At 38.0% G+C, this 26,047-nt stretch overlaps 1 protein-coding gene across 3 annotated transcripts in view; it reads right to left on the bottom strand.

Moving 5' to 3' along the window:
• The window catches only part of Gpr141 (G protein-coupled receptor 141), a 57,793-nt gene extending 33,091 nt beyond the window's left edge, over positions 1-24,702 (bottom strand). For all 3 annotated transcript variants that reach the window (XR_004517750.1, XM_033765333.1, XM_010640487.2), the window contains exon 1: positions 24,587-24,702. The gene's annotated coding sequence lies outside the window, so the exon portion shown is untranslated. The remainder of the gene's footprint in view (positions 1-24,586) is intronic.
• Between the last annotated feature and the right edge of the window lie 1,345 nt (positions 24,703-26,047).

The following is a 26,047-nucleotide window of genomic DNA, read 5'->3' as shown; positions in this document are numbered from 1 at the left end:
AAAAAAATATATACTGAGCCTGCTTCCCAGCTTGGCCACTTAAGAGCTATGTAAATCCCCACCATAGCTACCTAGAGGGTAATTATAAGATGTGCCTTGCCAAATCCATAAGCTCTTTCAGGGAATAAGAAGGGATCTCTCTAATACATACCACAAACATATCTGGCATAAAATCTACCTGGCGCTATATCTCGAGGAAAATATAGAAACCAAAGTGTATATGTAGAGGTGGAATGAGAAAACAAAAGACAAATGGAAAATAGTAAAAAAAAGAAAAAATGAAAAACAACAGTGATTTTGCAGCCAAAATACATACATTTGAATCCTGTTGCTATTACCAACTTGGCCTTTACCAGTTCCCGTGTTCTCCCGGAGTACAGTTAACACAAAGGGGATTACACTAACAACACTGCAATAAACATGGGTGTGCATACATGGTAGTGGTATGATACTTTTAATTTTGGGGGATAGGTATCAAGGCAGACTGTTGTGAACATTAAAGGAGACAGCAAAGAGATGTAAGCGATCCAACTTAGACCCTTCTGTGAGGAGATTCTGAATACACACTGGCTGAAATTACACAGAATAGCCAATGAGAGACTAACGCTTTACTTATATAAGTATAAAACTGATGGGTGTTTTGTAGAGTGAATTGAATGCCCCTTAGGGCAACTCTGAAGACAGTGAATATTTAATGCAAGGAAGCCATTGCAGACACAGAGTGTGAGAATCTGACTAATAAGGCTCAAGGCAGACAAGAATAGCACTGGAGCCACAGCAAGTACAAAAAGTAATTAGAGGAGTCTAGACAGCAAAAGAAGAAAAAAATAATGTGAACAAGACCAAACATATGTGGTCACATGGACTAAAGTTTTTTTTATATACAGTTTGTCTGTAAGAAAACATTATAAATTAGCATCGGAATCCAATGGCCCTTTGTCTGAGTTGTCTTATATGTCTCAACGTGGAACTAAATTAATAAACCCTGCATATATTTGTGCTAAGGGCATTATTTGCCCAAATCTTTGCCATCCCTATGTGCACAACCCTACCCCATCACCACGTGTGACTTTGCAGCTCTTCCCATCTAAGAAACACATGTGTTTCTGGTCCTTTGGCTTTGCATTTGGCCAACAGAGAAAGGTGGGAATGACAGGGTGCCAGCGCCAAGCTTAGACCTTAGTGCACATTCCTTAACTTCTCCATCATTACCATGACAAAAACATGTTGGCCAAGCCCTGGTTTCTGGAAGAAGAAGAAAGACCCTCAGGAAAGGTTTCTAAACCACCCAGGAGATTCCAACCTAGGTCAGCAAACTTCAGACACGAGAGGAGGCTCCAGAGAGATCTAAGAGCCAAAGCACAGCTCAGGTGTATGGAGATAAAAAATTGTTCTTTTATGCTACTTTTGGGATGACCTAGGGTGGTAATAGCTACCTAGACATAATGTTCTTAGGAGATGTCTTGTTTTTTAAATTATTGTCCCAGACATTATCGCAAGAAGGGCAACCACTCTATGCTTATCTTTCAGATACCAGATTTATTTCACCCAAAAAAGTCTTTGATTCATGACATAATACACCGATATACTAACTAGAGAAACAGGGGCAGATGGTGTGAGTAGTGAAATGCTGTGTTCCAATCAAAAGCAATATAAAATAGGCAACAGTGATTATCAGGTCTTCCTTACGTTCTTTGTTTCTTTCATACTCTGTAAGACCTGCCCTACCACTTCTGCATGCATATAACCCTGAGTTCCTTAACTAAACTTATTTCTTGTGTCTTTAGTATATATCACTTATTAGGGAATATGGAGGTGAATAAGTCATTGTTTATAAGAGGGTCATAGGCAGGATCCTAATCATGCCTCCCAGAGGCCAGCCAGTGCCTCAGTCTCCTGTGATGTCCCATTCTTCTCCTTGGAACTTTTCTCTAGGAAAGATTATTTCTCCCCTTGGATCCACCCTTACTACTAATCAAATAATAAGAGAGGAGGAAGATAGATCTGCTGGGAGAGCCACAAAACATTTAGAAACTGTACATTCCTAAAGATGGTTCTTATCCTGAAATTCTTGCATTGTTATAAAATGATGGTATCTATCCCGACTTTTGGGGGAATCTGTCATCTATTTTCCCCCACACAGGATGGAGTTCTCTAAATCTTCAGCACTGTGGTGGCATTTAATCAAACTTTGAGTCTGTGAGTCAAGTGAATCAATGTAGTTGTCTATCTAGAGTTAAACTTTGTATCTCTGAAACACCTCCTTTGCCAGATCACTCCCTGTTCAAAAATGTCTAAACAAAACCCATAGTAATTATTCCAGGCAAAGAGAGACAGAAGCCACAGGATTTCAGACAAAAATTGCCTCTAGCTTCCAAGAGACTCACAGGAAGCTTCCTGATGTTAAAAACAGGCTGAAATTGAGATCAATGGCTTAAATTTGCCAAGAGAGGTAGAATTTTTCTTCAGGACTTAATTTTCAATAGGAATGGATCTATCATAAAAAGGAATGAATCTATCATTTAAAAAAAACCAAACTTGAAGACCTCAAGTAGATTAGGAGAGGCCATCCAGTCTTCTCCATACTTCACACCAGTCAGCCCACAATTTACTTGTTTCTGATTCCATGACTTGATTGTTCCAACATTTGCTCCCAGGTGGATCAAAGTGAGTTCATCTGTACTTTACCAAGTCTGAGGCCAAGAAGAAGCTTCCTGTGACTATGTATTAGGCACCACTAGATGAGTCCCCCTCAGCAATGAATGCACTGACTACAGTAATATCACCCTACCTCTGAATCAGAAACTCTTGGGAGGGCTCAGCAATCAGGTTAAACAAGTCCTCCAGGTGAGTCCTGGCCATACTACCACCTGAGGACCTCTGATGTAGGTTACTGTGAGCCAATCTTCTCTCTAGCCTTGGTGCATTTGCCTGCAAAGTGAAGAGGTCAAATTGGATGATCTTAGCCATCATTTGTGTCTCTATTACTCCATGGTTTTACTCCAAATAACATGTCTCTTCCCTTAATTTTTTTTTGTTTACTTCCTGGGTATCACAGAATGTAAAGGAAGATTTTGAGAGTCAGATCACATAGTGGATTATCCCTATTTCACCCCGGAATACCAATAATTATAATAATCACACTGAGTAACTATGCAGGGGAAAAATGTTGTTATTACATAAGTAAATGAGTAAATAAATAGGCAATTAAAATTATGTAAGCAAAACAAACACATTTTCCTATTACTCACTTCTTAGTTCTGTCTAGAAGTAATGACCATCACAATAACAATTACCATTCACGCCATCCAGACCATGGACATTTATTTAAACACCTTTCTCACCAACAGGAACCAGGGTCGCCTGCTGGATAAAAGAGGAGTGAGGATTATACCTTTAAAAACATATGAACAAGACAATTGAAGTTCTGTAATGTGTAGTAGGTCTTAAGTGAACTACAGACCCCAAGAAACAAATAAAAAAACAAATGAGACGATCAGAAAAATCTGAACCTCATTGGCTGTTTACTATTTTCAAAGAATTCTCTGGGGCAAGATTGTCTTAGTTACTTTTTTTGCTGTTGCTGAGAAAAAATAACCCGATATCCTAAGTTAAAAGGGGAAAGGTTTATTTAGCTCAGTCTGTAGAGGTTTCAGTCCATAACTCGCTGGCTGCAGGGCAGAGGAGCAACAGTGTACGGCGGCAGACGACAGCAAACAAGGGGATTTAGAAGCATTTTTCTCTGCCTTTTATCTATCCAGATTACTTAGTATGGGTAACACTCACGCCCTTAATCCTGGTGCTCTTAAACCTAGCGTTGCACCAGAAATCAATCACTCTAAATTCAGCCACCGCTGAAAAAAACCCACCTACAATTACGCTTTGGAGAGACACCTAGACATCAGCCGTAACAAAGATAATAGTACAGTTTTGTTACATCATCTTTTAGAGATACATATGAAAATACATATGGATACAATGATATCGCATCTGAGATTTCCTTCAAAATTATGTAGTTGAGGGGGTTAGCAGGAAGCCAGATTCAATCAGTTCAGAGCAGCCTGGAGTAGACTGTATGTAACTAGGGGTAGCCCGGTGACAGATAGCTCTCTATTCTGCACTGAACTTCAAATTTTCCATAATAACATTTAAAAACTAGTTAATTAGAAAACAAAAGAATGAGAACAGAAATCACTGTCCATAAGGAAAAAAAATGATGCCAGTTAGTTTTATTTCTATTATGAAGAGCGAAGCACGACCAAGGCGAGTGCGTCCAAAAGCAATATTTGTTGCTGAGACTTTCTTCAGATCGCCAAATCTTCTCAGTTTCTCTCCCTGGAACCCATCCGTGGTTTACCCTCTGCAGAGAAGACTTCAGGAACAGAGGCGAAATGCCATGCTGTGAAACAAATACTGGGAAGAAAACCAGTGCAGGTATGTAGGCACCCAGCAAGCATTTAGTCACTTTCACTCAATGAAAACTACTCCCAGTGAAAGGAAGAGAAGCAAGCTGACAAACAACAGACACCTTTTAGTCCCTGCCCTGTGCTCTTGTGTTCAGTGCCTAACCTGAGCCCTCAAAGTAAGCCTGACTGGCAGTTCCCTGTGTTTTCTGATCTTTGGCCAGAAGGAAAGACTGAGCGTAGACTGCCCTCGACAAATACTTCCTTCACCCATATCCCTGTCATCAGGGGTTTTTTCAACCAAGTGAAAATTAAAATAGTGAGAAGATTGCTGTCACCCATAAAATTTGTGAATCAAACTATTATGACAATCTTCTATTCTGGCAAAAATGAACTGACACTGCCCAGTAGAGCTGAAGTTGGCACCACGTTATCTAGAATTCTGGGATGAGAACCCCTCTTCCAGGAGCTGCAAAGAGCAACACCAGCAACATTTATAGAGTGTATACACTACACTGAAGGAGATGTGTCATCCACAAGTTTTGTGTATTATGCCACACCCATATGATCTACTAATTTATTAAAATGATGCTTACTGAGAATATTAAATAATATAGAAAATTTCATACCAAATAAGGAAGATAACACAGTACATGCAGTGGGGTGTCCACTACATAAACTCACTGTATGTCCAGTACTTATTGAAAGTAACTATACCAAAAATTTAAGCACAATTTCTTTGGGCGCTTGAATCATGAGTAGTTTTCATTTCTTGCTGTGTACCTTTTCAATGTGTGCCAAATTTTCTGCAATTAGAAGAATACTGTTTTCACAATCATATACGAATATTTTTAAACTTTTCATTCTTCTAACATTTTTCCACCACACAAAATGATCCCATACGTCTTCATTGATGACAAGGATTTTGAGAACAGAAACAGAACAAGTCATAGATGCATTCAGATAGGTTCTAGCACATGTGTATTTATACTTAGTTCTTAATGGCTCACTTAACAAATGCTCTAATAGTATTTCTCCGTCAGACTATGTAGAAGCTACATGAGATGATATAAGAAAGAACACTCGTATTTTAAACTTTTAAATTCAGAGCTTCCTTTGTATGTAAAATATTGAGATACCATACCAAAACATGTATTGTAATATATGAAATGGTGTGAAAATAGGAGTCATTAATGACTTATTTGAAAGGATTCTGTAAGCAGGCAGAGTTTTGACATCTTATTTCTGCCATATCCTCTGGGAAGTTCTTGCATAACAAAGCTAACGGATTTGCAAAAGGACCTAATCTGCGTGGTGGAAGATGCAAGGTGGATCCTTTCTGCTTCTCCTCATCAGCATCTTGAGATCATCTGCCTTTGCCAGGAAGAGTCCAGGACTTTTCTGCCCACAGTGTGCTGTTCTTGCTATCAGACACGTTACCACTGCTCATTTCTCCAAGTCTCACATAATCAGTTTTAGTGTTTGCTGCTCCTTGAAACTGCCACCACCTTGCTAATTCTCCTGTTCAACTGAAGAGGCAGAAATACATCTTCCAAGCACAAAATTAAATGCAAGAAAAGCAGCTCTCTGCTTAATTAGAATGCAGGCTGCTCTGGGCCAGCTTTTTCTCTGAGGCATTTGTCGGGAAACAGTTTGGAAGAAACCCTGATGGCACCAGAGACTAGATTGAGAGCTCAGCTCAACGATTAAATTTTGCTTCAACTCAGGCACTTACAAAATTACATACTTAGGCTGCTCCAAGAGTTCAAAGGAGCTGACTGGTACATCCAAAGTATCGCAGAGGTCAGTGAGCTCAGAAGTCACATACAATCCTATATTCTTTTCAATTTCGGAAATTTTTTAGATTCTGGAAACTTCCTGGTGCAAAGAATTCACTCGGTTTTTTGAGAGGCAGTCTGTGGATGGTTAGACAGAAACTGCTGCTGGAAAGTTCTATATCATATTGCAGAGTTCTATCTCTGGATATCAGCCCCACTGTCGTCATGGTTACATTCTTAGGAACTGTACAAAGTGAATGTTCTTCCTGTCCAGATGATATTTCCTCATCAACTGACCATTTTCATCTTCTCCCTTTGCTTTCAACCTCTATCTTCCTCTGTGCCCCGACATCTTTTTTTAATTGAGGAAATTAAGGTTTCCAAATGGTTAGACAAACTGCTGCTGGAAAGTTCTATATCATATTGCAGAGTTCTATCTCTGGATATCAGCCCCACTGTCGTCATGGTTACATTCTTAGGAACTGTACAAAGTGAATGTTCTTCCTGTCCAGATGATATTTCCTCATCAACTGACCATTTTCATCTTCTCCCTTTGCTTTCAACCTCTATCTTCCTCTGTGCCCCGACATCTTTTTTTAATTGAGGAAATTAAGGTTTCCAACCTTAACTGTTTTGACTACAGAGAGTAATCCATTGACTATAAGAGCTTGGCTTTGGAATCCTGCCTTTATCATCTGTTAGGGAAGCCTCTGTGGGCAAAGTACTTAACATTTCCATTCTCTCTTTTTTATTCTTTGTTTTTTGTTGTTGTTTTGTTTTGTTTTGTTTTTGTACTGGTATCAAACTCAAGACCTTGCACTTGCAAGGCAGGCGGTGGCACCACTGAGCTAAATCCCCAGGCCAACATTTCTATTGGTACCGGGGATTGAACTTGGGTCCTTGCGCTTGCAAGGCAGGCCACCGAACTGCTGAGCTAAATCCCCAGCTCCACTATTTTCTTTTTTAAAAAATTTTATTTTATTTTATTATTTTTTTTAACATTTCTATTCTTAACATTTGGAAAATGTTAATACCTTCAAATTGGAATAGTGATAATGTTTTCTGTTACAAACTAAGTACTTCATATACATGTGGTTAATCTAGGAAAAGTATGTAGAACGTGGCATACAGATCACACTTGATACATGTTTATTGTTGATGAAAGTGATAGTGATGGTGAGATTTCCAATACTTTTCTTATTTGAATATTCCACTTGTCTGCCAATAACCTTCATATATTATACTCGCCAAACAAGAGGCATAAAAATGTTAATAATTAGGAAAACCCAGAACACAATGGGATGATTACCACTGAATAGATACTATTGTCTGAAATTTCACAAAGGATTTGATCTCTCTAAGTCTTCAGTTTCTTTATATAAATGGGGAAGGCAAGAATAGCTCCCTTGTAAAATAATAAATATGTGCAAATCATGGTTCTAAGCACTATATGTTTAAATGTTTAGCATGGTCCTAAAAGTAGTAAACATGGATTTAAGGCAGGAGAGGTTCTGAGAGTTGTGGGGTGCAACTGGTTCCTCTGGGGTGATGCTTTTCTTATGACTGAGAAACTCCACACAAGGCTGACCACAGCTCTGTCTCCACCACCAGACCTTTTAACAGGAAGAAGAGGAGGAGGAGTTACAGAAGCACAGGAAGGAAAGATAAAGAGGAAGAGGCAAAGGGAGTGAGAGAGAAGTGAGGGACATAACAGGTGGGTGAATGGTTGAGGGAGCAGGTGGAAAGCCATCCACATTGGAAAGGGCATCTCTTCCTTCACTCATGCCCAGTATCCTTGCGAAAGCCAATGATCGATCATTAAGATTTCCATAAAAAGAAAACAAAGTCCTACAAAATGCACACTGTCATTTGCTCGCAGAGAGGCAATGGTGTGGAGAATAAAGAACATGCACTTTGGTACCAGGCACATTTTGCTTGTTTTTATAGTCACATTTTCATGCCACCCATCATTAAACCTCGCCATTTGAATACAACTTTCATCTGAGCCTCTGTCAAATGTACCCTTAATTCACTCGACTAGGATCTTTTTGCTATGGCTTGTGTCTAGATCTCCCCTCAAAGCCTCATGCAGTCATTGGTGGGGCTTTTTCAGAGGTGGATTGATCCAGGGTGTGTGATGCTGGTATTTATTCATGGTGCAATGCTACGATCAAGGACACTAGAACTAAGGATGTGAGTGCTACCTACCCTGAGTAGCTTGGATAAAATATAAGGGATAGGAAAAGCTGTAGTCATCTCTTGCTTGCTTTGCTACCTTCTGCCCACTATGATCTGTTTCTCCTCTATAATGCCTTTCCACCAAGCCACCCTGCCTTAGAGCTAGCAGATTATGGACTAAAACCTCTAAAACTTGTGAACTAAACTTTGGGTGTTAGGTGTTTTGGTTCAGCAATGAGAGAAAAGTAATTAACATACTTTGTATGGATTCTTTTTGCCATTAATTTGTAAATTTTTGAGCAATGCCAGAAAAAGAAACTTTGAGAGTGTAAAGAAACTTTGAAAGAAGATATTCCTACTTCCTCCTGGTACTTACAGAAATCTGGAGAGTCGAAAAACATTCTCTCCACTAGGACAGTTTAACCTCAACTTTAACCTCCTGGCTAAATCTGGATAAATACTTTTGCAAGCATTTCAATGTTTCAAGTTTCCTAATAAGCTCAAGTCCATAGGTGCTCTGGATTTCATAAATGCCCCCACCACAAAGCAGTGGTTATCAACTTATAATCATATTAGCACCATCTCCCCTCTTCTTTGTATCCCCTAAAATCCCTTGCCACAGAGTGTGAGATTAGATGCTAACACATTGGCCACAGTGGTGGGATTGAAGTGAAGCTTTTATTTTTCCTGTGTTACAACATACAGGCCACAGAGATTCAAGAGAATTGAGACTGCCAATGGGTTTCAGGCTTCTTCCAAACCACACTGCACATACAAGCAGCTGCAGTCTTCACTGGCAGTTTTCAGAGATCTCTGCATGTCTTGATTTTGGAGCAGGAGCTACAGCCTTCCCTGACTTTCACTCTCTCTACCTTTCCACTGCTACTACAGCCTCGGAAGCCCTGTATAAGAGCTCCTCCTGTGTAAAACACCTGGAGTAGTTTCATTTTCTCAGGACCCATGGAGGATATACTGATGCTGGCCACACTGCAGGACTATCTGGGTAGCTACTGCCTATGCATAATTCTCTCCCCTGGGGATGGGACCTCCTGGGCAACCACATCTCTAATGTGGATTCAGTCTCAAACTTGAATTCCAGCCTTAAACTTTGGTCTCTTTTTTGTCACACCTTCATCTTGCACTCACTTCAATCTGTTTTCTCAAGCTAGGAGGAGAGGTCAAGACAAATAATTTCCAATATAAGAACCTTGGATTGGAGATGTATCTTCCTGAGGACAGTGAACGCAAGCCAAAATCTACCTTTTCTATCGCACTCTCCAGGTTTCCTTTCTCTACTGAAGTTATACAAATAAAATTATAAACAGATACAGAATGCATTCTATAAGATGTATTTATATAAGTAATTCAATTACTTTTTCAGCGATGTGAGTTGTGGAGGTGTGCGTGGTGAACAAAGCAACTTTTTGAATATAGCTCTCCACTGGTGTCTTCAGGAGCTGAGATCCCAGACACCCAAGGATTTAAAAATCTGTGGACATTCATATCTTTTAGAAAATATTATAATATTTTCATATAGCATACACAGGTCCCATATAAGCTGCATCATTTATAGATGACTTACAACACCTATGACAACGTAAATGCTATGTAAATAGCTGTTACTCTAAACAGTTTAAGGAATAATGATTAGAAAAAAGTCAATATGAAACATAAGTTCAAAACTATTTTTTTTCTGAAATTCCCAATCCTCAATTGAATCCAGGGATATAACACCTGTGGTTATGAATAGCCAACTGTATTATTTTCAATGGAAAATACCCTTCAAATACAAAAGTCATTGAAGTCAAAGAAATTTTTAGAACTTCTCCTATCCTGGACTTGTAGACTGCTGACCTGAAATAGGAAAGGATTCCTAAAGTTACAGATTGAGGCCTTTTACTGTGTTCAGAGCTTCGACAGAATGTTCCAAATTTAACATTTCTTCATTTGCTCAAGGTACCAAATATCTAAATAATATCAAAGTAATAGCCAACTATACATCTTTTTATTCTTTATTTAATATTAGAAGATTGTTCTTTGGTATTGAGCTTATCGCTGAGAACATAATGACAACTCAGGTAAGGAATTTACATTACAATTTGGGAAGTGCAGACTTCAGTTCATAATAGAAAGCACCTTAAAATGCTATCTTTTCAACTTTTTTTTTAACTGTACTAGGGATTGAACCCAGGGCCTTGTGCATGCTAGGCATATGCTCTACTACTGTGGTACAGCACTAGTCAATAACATCTTATTAACATTTATGAACGAGTCAGAAATAAATATAAAGTCTTATGAGAAAAAAATTATTTTATAACACATAAATCCAGAAAAGTAATTTGGTAAGTGAATACTGACAGCAATGACTGCCCTGTGGCTATTTATCAATGAAGAGGACCTTGAGATTTCATGCTAACAGCTCCACTTTCACACAACACAGAATACCAAACCATATCCCACAAGGGTAGGTCAGGTCAGACTCAACCATGCAAAGCCAGAACAAAGAAAAATAACTTGAAGAAATCCCACCCCAGATAAAGACATGCTATTTGCTTTAGCTTTGGGCGAAAGGGAAATAAATTCTCCCCCAAACAATTCATAACTACAATGTAGCCTCTTACAGTTTAAATCTTTTTTGTTGTTGTTTTATTTTGTTTTGTTGGTACCAGGGATCGAACTCAGGACCTTGCACTTGTGAGGAAGGCAATGGCACCACTGAGCTAAATCCCAGCCCTTCCTCCTACAGTTTAGAGAAAGGATTCATTATCATTCGACCTTTAAAATTCTATGCTGAACATTTACCTTGACATGGCCCAAGGTGCCTAGATATCTGGCAGAAATTACCTGGCACAAGAAAATACTAATTCAAATGTGAGGATATAAAGAAATAACAGGGTATATTTAATGTAAATGATTTTTTAAATGACCAGGCATTTTGAAAAATTACCAAAAAGTTACTTTTGGAAAATTGTACTCTTGAAATTGAAAAATGTACCAATAGAACTAAAACCTCAAAGGACATACTACACAAAGAAAGTACAATTTGGTGGACTGTATAATAGATATGTAAATAGAGAAAGCAAAATAGAAGCAAGTTTCTTAGCACTTTACATACACTGTATTTTCTCTTACAATTCTCACCACACTTCCACAGAGTAGACACTGTTGGTTCACCATTTTATAGAAAAAAGTCACAGGCACAGACAGGTTAAGTAACTTGCTCCAAGTCATACAGCTGCAAAGAGAAAGAGCCAGACTTTCCACGCAGAGCCTGGCTTCAGTTCTGCTGCTTAACAACAGTGCTATGAGCCTGTCGAGAAAATGGAAATCATAAAAGAGAAGCCAGGTGGAGGTTAAATTTGCTAGAAAAACATGATAGAGAGAAAACTAAGACAATTTTTTGGGGGGAAATGACGGCTGAGAATTTTCCGGTATTGATGAAAAGCATCAATCATCAGATTCATAAGGTCAAAACTGCTCAAAGCAGAATGAATGAAAAGAGATCACACCCAGACTGAGCAGAGTGAAACTACAGACTCCTAAAGAAAAAGAAATACTGATCATAAAGACAGCTCATTAGCAATCCCTACAAAGAACATCTTTGTCAGACAAAAGTGGCTCTTCATACGCAGTGTGGAGGCCAGGAGACAACAGGCTATTATCTTAGAGATAATGAGTGAGAATAGCCATCCACCTATAATGGGTACCCAGTAGGACTGTCTTTGAAGAAAAGTAGGCAAAGACTGTTATGCAAGCAAAACCTGAAGGAGAAAAATGCTAGTCTGCCCTTACTGAAAGACTATATAGACAATACATTTGATAGGCAAGGAAAGTCATAAAATGAGTTATAAAGGAAAAAAAATGTTACTCAAAGAACTGTAAGTTTGTGGGTAAATCTAAGCAGACTTTGTATAAATAAACAATACCATTTGATTTAGAGGGTTAAAGTATAAGACCATACTCAAATACTGGGCAATTACATTGTGGAGCTTGGGAGGGAGGTTTCTTTTGTTTTTGTTTTTGTTTTCTTTGCCAGTTGCCCTAAGATTCGTACATTGTTCAAAAAAAAACACAGTTCAACTTCAGAATCTTTAAATTAATATGGAAATTCATATTTATTTGGTCGAACTAAAGGAATAAAAAATATAGCATATTTCTTCTTATCTAGTAAGAGCAAAAAAATGAAGAAACAGTAACAGTTAATTCAAAAGAAAAGAAAAGGAAGGAAAAAAAGGAAGTAAGAAAAAGAAGGGAAGAAGCACAGCGAAGGAAAGGAAGAGATTAAACCTACAAAAATATATGCAGAAAGCAAAAATTAAAAGATAGAAATAAACTCACATTTTATTAATAAATAATTTGTGAGCCAAATTGTGTTTTTTAAAAATACTTTATGTTTAAAACCCAATTAGAAGTTCATTATTTAAAAGCTCCATAAATATAAAAGCCTAGAAAGTTTAAAAGGAAAAGATACATTAAAAGCTATACTTGGCAAATACTAACAAAAACAATTTTAAAAAGAAATTGGTATATTTTTATTATCCTTACAAAATAGACCTTAAAGAACAGAAGAAAACTGCTGTTATAGGAACAGGCGAGGCTTGTTGTGAGGGAGATGGGGGCTATGGCAAATTCTTCTCAGCAAGGCCAAGGGAATAATTGAAAGAAGTTTCAAGAAAAACAATGAACATTTGACTAATGTTTCCTGAGCTCCTACCTATTCCTAGCCCTAACCTAGGGGACTTATTTGCATTTTGATCATTACGACAACTCTGCAATATGAATTACTGCCCCCAGTTTAAATGATTTATCTAAAGATTCATAGCTGTCTACATTTGGAATGTACTTATTGTTTAAAAAAACCATCTAATCACTTCTCGGCCTTTTGGCTAAGATCAAGTGTAAAAAAACCATCTAACAGGGCGGGTGATTTAGCTCAGTGGTTCCACCACCTGCCTTGAAAGTGCAAGGACTGGAGTTCAATGCCCACTACTAAAAAAACAAAAACGAAAACAAAAAAACAAACAAAAAAAAACCCTATTTAACATTTATCTGAAATTCACATGTCACAGTAAGTCCTTTAGTTTTATTTTCTAAATCTCTCAACTCTAGGTAGGAAGTGAAATAAATAGGATAGAGCTGAGCTGAGATATAATAATGCTTCCCAAATCTCTCCCCTTGGGTCATGGTGCAAGTCTCTCTTCCATCCCTCTCCCAACAACACAGGAAAAATATTCATAAATTCTCTTCTTTCATATTCCACTTGCAGCACTTGGAAGCCTCGTTTCTCCTTGCCAGCTCACAATACATCATGATATTTATTACCACAAAGTGTGCAAGAGGGACTACTAGTAGTATATTGTGTACCACAGTGCCCCATGTTCTATGCATGGAATCTAGGTTTGCTTTGCATCATAAGACAAGGACACGAATCCTACCTAGCTGGAGAAATGAAGCTCTGGGCTGAGATTTTAATCAGCAATTTCCCAGGAGAGATGAGTTCTAAGCTAAACTCGGTGGTAGGAAGAAAGCATATGTTGCATTGCTGTAATTAAAAAGAGAGATCCTACCCAAAGGTAAATTAAAGACTGGAAGATTCGATGATGTGGTTTCAAATCCCATCTTACATGCATAACACCCTTGTGGGATTGTTGGGGGGACTGCTGTATCTATACAGTGAAAATGTAGGAGCTGGGCTTACAGTAAAAATTAATGCATACATTATAAGACTCGAAGATTATTTTAATTACATTGCTTAAAAAATACCACATGCAATATCCCACTATACATTGTAAAGATGCACATGTTCCAGTTACCTATATATGCTGGTATTTGCTTTCCCCACCTGAAGGTAAACAGATTCTAATGGGAAATCCTTCTTGACAGTGCAACGGCACTGCATGTGGCCAGAGAGGTTCAGAGCAACATCTCAGCTGTGCCTCACCTTTTCTTTCCACCCTCAAGCCACAGGGAAGGCTGCCTGTCTTCAGCCAGGACTTTATGCAATCCTCATGAAAGAGGAAGCTATACGGAGGGAGTTGTAAGGCTGGACATGCGTTACTCCTCCAGTGCTCCAGCACTGAATTCCAATTTCCACATTCCCTCGCTCATCATAATTTTTCAAAAAGTTGACATGTAACAAAACACACTCTGCACTAAACTTATTCTGCTCATGCCATCTTACTTTGATGGCCTTCCCAAGGATCTTCTCATGCCTAAAATCATCCATCCATTCAATCATTTATTAAAAATCAAGGCATAGGAAGTAGTAGTAGAGGACTGGGGTTTGACTCACAATATCTGGGTACCTACCTGAGGAGGAGTCGCTCAACCTCTCCTAGCTTTGGTGTAGCTGACATGATAGATCCTTTAAGGAATAACGAAAGAAAAGGCCAAGCATATTGCCTAATATACTGAAACACAGAAAACCACTAGACTGGGCCTCCGGCCTCTTAAGCTTGCCTGTCACTGTACAGGATTGCAAAAGCAAATGGCTTAAGGGACCATCCTGATTTCCTGGCAAGCTTGAAAACAGCAGTGTATTACAAAATAAACACATAAGCCCGTGTACAAATAAAAGTGTACAAAACATATTTACGCACCAGTTACTTATACTTACAGTGTACATATAATTAATTATTCAAACCATCCTTAAATATTTAAAATAGGGCCAGGGATGTAGCTCAGTGGCACAGTGTCTGCCCAGCAAGCACGAGGCCCTGGGTTTGATTCCCAGTACCAAAAAAGAAAAGTGGAAAAACATATTTTTTAAAATTCATATTGATTTGAGATTTCTGGTTATTTAAAATCTAATCAAGAGTTTGCAAAGTAGACCCCAAAGGCCCAATCTCATCTGCTGCCTGATTTTACAAATAAAATTTTATTGGGATCAAAGTCCCACTCAGTTGATCTATGGCTAATTTCTTGCTCTACTGGAAATTGAGTAGGACAAATTATATACTAGAATATAGATATGGAAGGGGAGATAAAAAAGAAATATAGAGACAGATACAAGATAGAGACTGTATGGTCCAAAAATAAAAAAAAATTCCTTTCTGATCCTTTGGCAAAAAAAAAAAAAAAAAAAAGCGAAATCCTTGGTTTTAGGTCAAAGTATTTTTCTGTTGTAAGTAAAGTAGAAGGTGACCCATTTCCATTGAGGGGTGGAATTCAGGTAGAAGCTTTTGTTGTGAAAAATCAACCACAACTGGCTTCAAATCCTATTTACAGTGTATACCTGTAAGATTGTTGGGGAAATAAAAGCTTGGCTTGTTGGGCACAGTAAGTACTGAATAAATATTCGATCTTTCAACAATTAAATGAATACTTACTTTTTGCCTTCATCTGCTTCAGTTCAGATGTGATGAAAAGGCAAAAGACTTAGGCAAGGTCACTCTAAGACCATGATACCATGAGATCAAACAAAACCATTGCATACTTTCGTCCAAGCATAGAAAAAAAAACAAGGTTGCTGGGCTGTCCATTAGGTACAAAATTCCCCTTCTTGGTTTAAATTAGTGATTGCTATTTCTTTATTTAACCATAAAAGTATCTCTGCTCTCTGACAGCACCCAAAACAGAGTGAATAGTTAACTTAGTTGCTAACCAAACCCCCAGTCTTGAGGTACATTGTTTGTGGCACCCTCTCACTGAGATGCCCACAGTGCCCAATGGTGTGAACCCTCTCTTCCTGCAGTAAGTAATCAAGGCCACCTGTTCAAACACTGGTGTCTTCTACTGAATGTTACTGATGGATGAAAGAGTGAGATATTGATAGCTTCAGTTAGGCTGTACATGTGGGTGTTAAAATAACTAATAGTGCCATGGTGGTAGGAGGGAATAAAAGTACTCATTAATGAATAATACTGTGTCCTAGGCATTTATTGTTTTCTTTTTTCTTATTGTATTCTTTTTCTTTCCTCAATAATAATAAATGCATTTCCTTATTTATTTAGATGTTTAAGCTTACCCACTAACTTTACAAGCTGGCAAACATTGATAAATTATCTTTCCCACAGAATTATAACCACGCATACCCAGACGTTATTTAGCATCAGAACACTAGGTTAAATTGAACTAACATTAATATACATTGCCATTATATCAATTACATAGTAAAACAAATGATCAAGCATTCAAATATTAAGTTACACAGTTCAAGAGATATATAAAATATTAGATGCCTGCTCAACTCATTAGTGGAACCCACTTCTTTGTTTTTGTTTTTGTTTTTACTGCAAAAGGTTGAGAAGAGAAGGGAAAAACCCACACTTAAAACAAAAATAATTTGGTAAACAACTATACATAAGTATGGAAAAATTACAAAAATATCAAAAATATTATAACTAAGAATTATTTTAGTTGCAATAACAAAACATTTGCATGTTTGAGAAATACTTACTGAAAAGTATATTCTACATATTCTGCCCAAAGCAAAGGTAACATTTTACAAAAAATACTTATCAGCCTTATCCCATTGTTTTCAAGCCCTTGTTCCTTTTGATTATCATATTTCTCACCAGTGAAATATCACAATTACTTTTCCTTACAAAATCTTGGCTTGAAGAAACTCACAAAGGCCAAACATCTGGGACTGACAGGTGTATCTGTTTCTTGGAAGTAAACAGTAGCAGAAAGAACCACTCTGTCTTCTTATAAAGAATATGTAGGCAATACAAACTGTCACAATCTCCCTTGATATATACGACTCCTATGTGTATTGCAAAGTGCTGGGCACTGAGATCAGGATGCAAAAGTCACCTTTCTGGATGTTATAGAGGCATCTCTCTTCTTTCTTGTAGACACAAACTCTCCTAGAACTGTAAGATGGATGCTTGGATAGCACTTAATATACAAGGTGAAGAATACAGACTTAGAAAGAACTATCCATCTACCCACTAGCCTTCAGGATTCCCCTAGGAGCTTGGCCAATCCACAAATGCCCACAGGCTCACCGTACTCCACTGGATTGCAATCCTGGCAAGTCCTTGCATTTGGTGCTGATAACAGCAATTCAGGTGATTCTGATACAAACTTACTTGGAGATTCATTGTCTTACTGTTAGGCAGATAGACAAAAGGATTAAAAGAACACTGCCAATTATAGTTAATCAAAGAAACAGAGACCTCAGTATGTGTATTTGTAATTGTCTAATAGATCTCACGCCAAAATTGTCCCTACACAATTTAATGAATTCTGAAGGTCAGACAGTGCTCATAACTGCGCCAAATGTTCAGCCAAAATTTAGGGAACATTTTTTCTTCAAAATAGGCAACCGCACCCTCAGCACTCTTGGTTGCTATAGCCAATGGCCCAGGGATAACAAAAACGAGACAAAAGCACATTTCAAGATCTATCCACGGTACCCATACTAAACTACGACCTGACTTAGATTTAAAAAATTTTCCCTTGTTTCTTTTGAAGATATCTTCTATGATTAAATCCCCAGAGACAATAGCATACTTCAGAGAAAATATGGACCACCTGCAGTGAACAAAAAGGACATTTTGCAACAAGTAAGATATAGATATTCCAAGGTAACATGTAAGAGGAAATATCTGTAGGCATCATCACCATAGAAACCGAGCAGTGATAACCACTGTAGTTTCTTAAGCCCAGGAGTTACTGTCATATGTATAAAAAAGAAATCGGAACTGCCATTTTGTGCAACTGCCATCTCTCAGCTCTTGCCCGCTCTGTCCCTTTTGCTTTGCATTAATGTTTCTTTGCAATATATTTCATGTTTATCTTCACAGTACTTTTCTATGTCCTGACTGAATTCTTTTCATTAAGAAACAGGACCAAGGAACTCTCCTGCTAGCTTTGCTAATGTTACTGTGTCAGACAGTCACTTTCCTTGTGGTTTGTCAAAATTTTATCCATTCAGCAAGATGCAGAGTCTCAGCCTTCTGGTGAGGCCGTCTTTTTTCCCCCATCTTTATTGACTTCCCCCCTCCACAGTACTCAAGGTCTGTCCTTGGCTGCTCATACCTGGAATCTTGGGACTTCAGAATCCACGCTCCTGACTTGTGTGTCCATCTCATTTACAATGTAAAGAAAAGCTGGTGTCAAACCTGGCCAGGGACGAAGTTTCCCTGCTACAATACAACTAACTCGTCCTTCGGGAAAGCAATCTGCATTCTTGATGCAAAGTTTAAATTTATGGTTTTCAGAAATCTTGATGATATTAAGGCCTAATCTAGAAAGCTAGGTACAACGCTAGCTACCCACTCAGGCACTTGGCTAATGATATTTACTGGATGCTTTTCATTATTTACACTCCTAAAGTTATACCAATGAACATTAGTCTGACAAAGATTATCTGAACACTTTTTTTTCCTTGGAAACATCTTGGCCAAGGGCAAAGATTTGAAAGGGTTTCTCTTAGGATCTTTCCCCATGAAGAAAAGTTGACACTAGACATGAAATTTCATCTAATTAAATTTTCAGGGGGTGTGGGAGAGTGACAGAAGAATGATTATACCTACATCTTTAAAAACTACAAAGCATTGGGCTGGGATTTAGCTCAGTGGTTCCACCACCTGCTTTGCAAGTGCAAGGTCCCGAATTCGATCTCCAGTACCAAAGGGGAAAAAAATATAAAGCATTGAGCAGTGCATAGTTTTCATAATGATGCACGATCTATACATTTGTTTTACATGTATAAATTGTGTCCTTCCAACAATATTATAGTCACCTAGAATGCATGGATTACAAAATTTTTGAATATGTCTATTTATCCATCTATACATGTATCTGTATAACTTCACCTTAAAAATAAAGTCGATAAAATAATCCCTGTTTTACCATTAAACTTTACTGTTTCCTGAAAACTCAAAGGGAACTAAATACATTTGTGTCAACTTTGCTTTATGGGAAGAGATTTTTAAGTACGACGGTTCCACCACTTCTCTTGATAGAGGTGTTTAAAGGATAGATTATGTGTACATGGGATATGAATTTGAGAAAGGGGGAGAGTCTCTAGTAAATGTGACAGTTATTTTAATTTTTTAAAAATTTGTATCCCTCATTTAAATGTCTATTCTAGGTCATTGCACAAAGACTGTACTCAGGCCTGCAGCCACTACCCCTAGACTGCAAGGAGATGACAACCAAAAGATAAGATCTGCAATAGAATCGTCTCCGGTACAGGACAGCAGGGAAGCGTGTGAGTACCATTGTGCTGAGTAACACAGAGATGAAAGCAACTGTGCCTGCTCATATCAGGGGTCTTCGTGTTGGGTCTGGTAACTTGCAGCCCCACAAAGGAAAATGAGGTTGATTACACTGTAGGCATCCATAATGACACTACGAAGGAGAGAATTAACAATGTCTGCCTGCAGGGCAGCAGGTTGGAGAATATTGGGAGATAATACACGAAAAGTATCCAGTGGGGTGTTCTCAGACTAGATGCCAATTCTTCCAAACCAGACGTGGCTGGAAGACAGGAAATATGGGTAATTTTTTTTCATGTGATTCCAAGCAGACAAGCAAGAATTTGTCTTTATACAAAAGCAGAGATATTACAAGAACTCACTTATACAGAGGACCTGAGGTAGTCAAGTTCACAGGGACTAAAAATGGAATAAAGAATTCCAGAGACCTGAGGAATATGAGAACACAGAAGTGATTGCTTAATACATTAAGTTTCATTATGATAAAAAGAGATGATAAAACACTCTGGAAATGGGTGATGATGGTGGTTCCAAAACAGAATGAATGTACTTAAGCTACTGAACTATATACAAAAATGTCTGAAATAGTAAATTTTATGTACAATATATGACCAAAATACATGCTGAATGTTTAACTCTTAAAGACATATTACAGTGAAGGACACATTACCATTAAAGCCGCTCAAAAATCTTCCCCCTCACTTTGACCACACTTATCCTATCATACTTGCCTCTTTCTGAAGTGGTTCTGGAAGTCCTTTATTTTTGTTTTTAATTTTTATTTTAGTATTGTTAGTTTCACTGTTGTGGCTGCCTCAGTGTCCTGAGCCAATCAGGATGTGTACCTTTGATGGTGATTTTGACTTTGAGAAAGAGCCAGAGTCGCACAGCACCAGATCCAGTGAATAAGGTGGATGAGGACCCAGCGCAATGCTTATGTGAGCCTGTCTCTCCATTGGATGGCACTTGGCGGCACTATTCACTGTATTTTGATCATACCTCATAAAGACACTCATGAAAGAGCACTTCCAGAACTGCTTCGGAAAGTGGTACCCACAATGATATAAGTACATCTGAAGTAAAAGGGAGTATTTTGAGGGAGATTCATAGCAATGGGTCTTTTATTGTAATTAATTTAAACATGCACTATATTTTTAATCACACCTCATATTTTACCACACACACACACACACACACAAAAAAAAAAAACAATAAAAGGGGGGACAAAAAAGAATTTTGTTATTTGTGAGCATTTTAGTGGTGGAATGGATGATGAGAGCCATTTGTAATATTGGACCTCCTTCAGACCTAGGGAGACCATCTTTTTATATAACGGACCTTCATGCCAGAGGTGACAGTAACCTGAGTTTGTATTTGCCATCCTCTAGCTGGGACTTCACATTATAGGGTGGTGGGGTAAAACCTGAAATCTTGGAAGTGAAGGCCAGGAGAAAAGACTCCTGGCCAGGAATCTGAGTAAGTTTCAGTAGCGTGGCCTCAAGCCAGGGCTAAAATGGAAGCTGGACCCTCCAAGAAGAAGCAGTACTGATACCTTTAAAAGCTTTCTCTAACTTTGAGTTTTATGTTCTGTCTGATTTTTTTTTCAATTGTCTTCAAGTCCTGGACATACTATAAGGTCCAGCAAGCTGGAGCCCATGGGGGTGGGGGGGCACTTAATTTAATAAGTAGTGTTTTATCCAATCCTAGCAATACCTATTAATGTATGGATTGTCAGTGTCTCTTTTCTCACCACAACTGTGAATCTGACTAGTTGCGTCAAAGATTGTGTGGCTGCCAAAACCTGAAAGATTTACAATAAGGTCCTTTAAGAAATTTGTAGGAAAATAAAATTGTCACAGAGTTTGGTTAGTTGTGTATAAGAGGGAACAGAAGGGGCACTGGCCACTATGTGGAGTAAAGTATAGCAGCAAGGTGCAGAAGTCATCAGGAAGGAGACAGCACTCGACAGGAGTCATAGTGAGAGGGACAACAGCTACCCATCCTGGATCTATGGAACCTACAGACATGGCTTGTGGAGTTTCTGAAATCCTCAGCTTCCTGTCAGCACCTAAATGAATTATATATCAGTTATGTCCTTGAGGTCTCATTAAGGAAAGTTTTGGTCTTTGAATTCTATCTGAAAATAATCTCCTTCTGAAGGAGACTCAGGACTGTGTCCTCAATATAACCATTAACCCTGTGTATTAAATAGGGTGCTATTTAATACAGAGGACACTCCACAGACTTGGGACCATCACATCCCAAAGTATTGGGGAAATGCTCTGCTATTGAACAGCTTCTGAGTCTGGAGCTGGTGAAGAGGGTAGGGACTGGGGAGGTGACCTGAACTCTTTGAGTAAGGTAGTTGCAGGCACAACGTCAGACACAAGCAGAATCATGTAGGATTTCTGTTAATTTTTCCTAAAGTTTTCAAATATCAATGTTTAAATTCCCCCTAAGAAGTGAAAGAGCTGTAAGCTAGCTACTATAGATTTTGCTTTTATTTTGTAATAAGATTACTCCTTGAAAGAGGAGAGATGTTGCCAGCAACTTTGTAATACACCTCTCACATATGAGTCAAATTCAACAAAAATCACCAAGACCTGCAATCTTCAGTTAACCAAGTATTTTGAAATCCCAGTTACATTCACCTTTGAAAAGAGAAGCAATCTTTGGACTTAGCAATTACAATTTTTGGAACATTTGCTGTTCTAAGCTTTCAGTATCTATGACATATAATCTCAGTGTTGATGGCTTTATCTTCTCATTCATTCACATATCTATTTCAAAGATGTTGGGTACTTACTGCCCTTAAGCAAATCACATTCATATGAGACTCTGTTTTTTACACTGCTGGATTTTGATTGTCATGAAAAATACCACTGACTTCCAAAATAAGGTGGGATGATAAGAAAATCTGGCAAATAAGGTGGTATAATATATGAATTCACTTTGAAAATAATTTGCAAGATAGTATTTTGGAAGATTTGATCAATGAAGTTTTTCCTCAAGGTTACTTGAAAGTCATCACATATTATAATGTTGTTTAAATTTTGATACTTTTTAATTATAACATGCATATTTCTTGTAGCGCTAGCACAAAGGATTTACATAGCAGACGTCAACAAAGATCTCATAGGTACATTTTAGAAAACACCTAGCCAAGTGTATTTCACCACAATTATATTTGGGACCACCTTAAAAATCTGATGAAATTGGTGTATATTTTCACCCATTTAAAACACACACACACACACACACACACACACACACACATTTACATATACTCAAATGAGACTGCTCATGTTGAGCAGCTCTGACCTATTCTATCTTAAATTTTGTAGTGATTGAAATCATTTCATACAAGAACTGTTGGAAAATAATGGCCCCTAAACTAACCCTGGTTCACTTCTTATTTTGGTTCAGGCTGTGAACTATGAACAGGTCTTATATTTTTTAAATGGTTGCATTTTAAATGGTAATGTAAACATCTATGTTTCATCTTCAGTTTTACTCCTTACCCTGAAATGCCTGAAATACTTGCTACCCATCCCTTGAGAGCAACTACCCAAACTTTCACCCTAAGGCAGCTAGCTAATAGTGTCCAGATTATGCATCCAATTACTGGATGAGAACTTGCATTCACATCACCTGACTCCTCTTTCATGGATCTTCCCATTCCTCCTGTTGACTACTGATTAACATATGGACAAATTGATTGGCTGGTTTAAGCACAACAGTGAACACACAGAGTTATAGAACAGAGTTTCTTAATAAATAATTGCTCAGATAAGTAACTACACAGTTGTGTAGGAAGCTGGAGCTCAGTGAATTCAGTGTCTTATCAAAAATCGTTCTGTAAAGTAATGTTCTTAAATTCATGTTGTGTCGTCCTGACTTTTTAAAATGTTGCACTATGATAGAAATTGCTTTACTTGCTCCTCTGCCGTGAGCATCACAAATCAATGACCTTATCCTAATAATCATAGTATCCTCAATATGAAATATTAAACTTTATTTTAGCACGAGGCCTAACTTATGAATGACTACAAGAAGGATTAGAATGAACTGAATATGGTAATTTGTTTATTCAATGAAACAAATTATTTCAACTCGTTAAATTATAATTAATCACATAATTACCAAAACGTCTTCCATTTATATAACTATTGCCTTCACTGCATCTTTTTTAGGTATAATAATTTACCGATCCCATATAATAGCATCCTTACTATGTCCAGAAGGAATCATACTCTCAACATTTATAAGAGGGACTCTAATTGTACTTAGCTCCTGCTTCACACGCTCCCTTTCTTGTTTGTTTGCTCTTGTTTTTGTTTTGTTTTGGTACCGGGACTCGGGTCCTTGCGCTTGCAAGGCAGGCCACCGAACCGCTGAGCTAAATCCCCTGCCCTACACTCTCCCTTTCTACACCTGTCATTCTCCTCATATTTGCTGCTTTCAAAACTGATGTAGGCCTAGCCTTACTAGTAATAGTTTCAAACATACAGGATAGACTATGCACAAAACTTAAACCTACTACAATGTTAAAAATTATTCTTCTATCCCACATATTTTGAGCATACTGATTCCTACAAATAAGAGATATTAGCATAGGAGAAGTTTTACTTAAAGTAAAACTGTTTGAACAAAAATTGTTCTTAATTATTTTGAGATTATTGGTATATTTTAGGTATACAGCACAGTTACATTCATCATTGGGATCCTGTAATTGTTCTTAATTTTTATATGCACATTAAAAGGCATTTTTCAGATTCTTCCCATCATGTAGTACTTTAAAATTGGCGTGCAAAGAATTATAATAACCATTATTTCCTATGCTATTTTCAATATGCTTCTCCAGACATTTCCAAGTATACCTTCAGGAAGAAGAGAAGAACAATTCTATTTTATGGTGGAAGAGCTGTGATCATAGTAAATAAGTGTGAGTTTTATAGCAAGGGCATCTCAAGATGCTGAAACTGGAGCTGACGGACGAAATCAGTGTGCCTGCCTCTGAGTCAGAGTCATTTACCTGCTCGATCACTGTGCTTACCTTGAAGAGCTGGCTTCCTCCGGGTGAGGTGCAAAGATGCGTTACCAGTCTGACTTCCAAAATGGATTCTTTCAAACCTCAGGTCTTCTATGACACCAGGATTTTCCGTGTGAGTTCACCAAAGAGCTGGAGAGCTCAGCAAACAGAAGGAAGCTGACAAGCTCTAAGTTCCTCCAAGTGTCAACGAATTGTAAAACCTCAAAACCACTACAGAGCACTAGCTCTGAACAACCAAGCTCTTGAAGACTAGGTTGCAAAATGACAGCTAGGAAGATTGTTAAGACATATTCATAAAGTGTTTGCCATTATGCGGAGTCAAATATTTTATTTGAACTAAACATTGCAGAAAATGCGGGGGTAGTGATATTATTTTTTGAATGGGAGATAAGTTGTGTATTTGTGTGTTATTTACATAGTTATTCTGTAGTGCACTGGTGACCCAGAGTTTCTTTTTTAATTATTTTGGTGGTTAGCACTTGTGCTAACTTTCGTTTTTATAGTACTTGAAATTGAACCCATCATCTTTGCACTGAGCTACGTCCCCAGCCTCCCCCATACACACACTTTTTGTTTTTATTTTGAAATAGGGTTTCTCTAAATCACTCAATTGCCCAACCTGAGCTAGAACTTTCAATCTTCTGCCTCAGCCTCAGCCTCCCAGCAATTATGGTGTGCACTACCAAGCCCAGCTGGATTTTTATTCATATATAACACTGGCTCAAATACGACACTATAATCGTCTCACTTAATTAGAATTAAGAGGAGACTTAACACCAGAGTTCATTAAAATAGCAGAGGAGCGGGGTTCATTTGTCCACAGCTCCACTTTTAGCATTCATCATGACCTCTAAAAAAAAGGCTCTACACACAGTCATAAAGATACAAATATTGAAAGGAAAACAAGTTCCTCAAACTTCTCTTACTTGCTTATCATTTCATGGCAACACTGTAAATTAATATTTATAGATGTTATCATTCTTTTGTAAGTTACTTAATATTGCCTGGGAACTTGTTCTTTGTAAATTCTCATTTATTAAATGGCAGCATTTTAGATGCAACCCCATTTAAAAATTCTTTGGATGTATCTACTACAGGCTCAATCTGGCCCTTTAAAAAGAAATGCCAAGGGGGCTGGGGATTTAACTCAGTGGTTCCACCTCTGCCTGACTTGCAAGCACAAGGATCAGAGTTTGATCCCTGGAACCCACCCCTCCCCACCCCCCAAAAATAGCAATTACAAGAGCTGGAGGGAGGGTAGAGGAAGGAAGGAAAAGAGGATGTAAAAACAGTCACGTTGTGTTAAGTACATGCTCCGACTCCCACAATGAATATAATCGTTATGTACCACAAACATGGACTAATAAAAATTTTTTAAAGAAATTACGGATGCACCAAATTAATATTAGTCTTTGGGTCTCTCTCCTTTAAATAGAATTACAACTTTTGTAATTTCAGGTGCTC

This window comes from Fukomys damarensis, unplaced genomic scaffold, assembly GCF_012274545.1.
Source record: "Fukomys damarensis isolate Sample0158 unplaced genomic scaffold, DMR_v1.0_HiC HiC_scaffold_17, whole genome shotgun sequence".
Lineage (NCBI taxonomy): Eukaryota > Metazoa > Chordata > Mammalia > Rodentia > Bathyergidae > Fukomys > Fukomys damarensis.
Note: the sequence above shows the minus strand (reverse complement) of the source record. Positions and strands in the feature narration are given on the sequence as shown.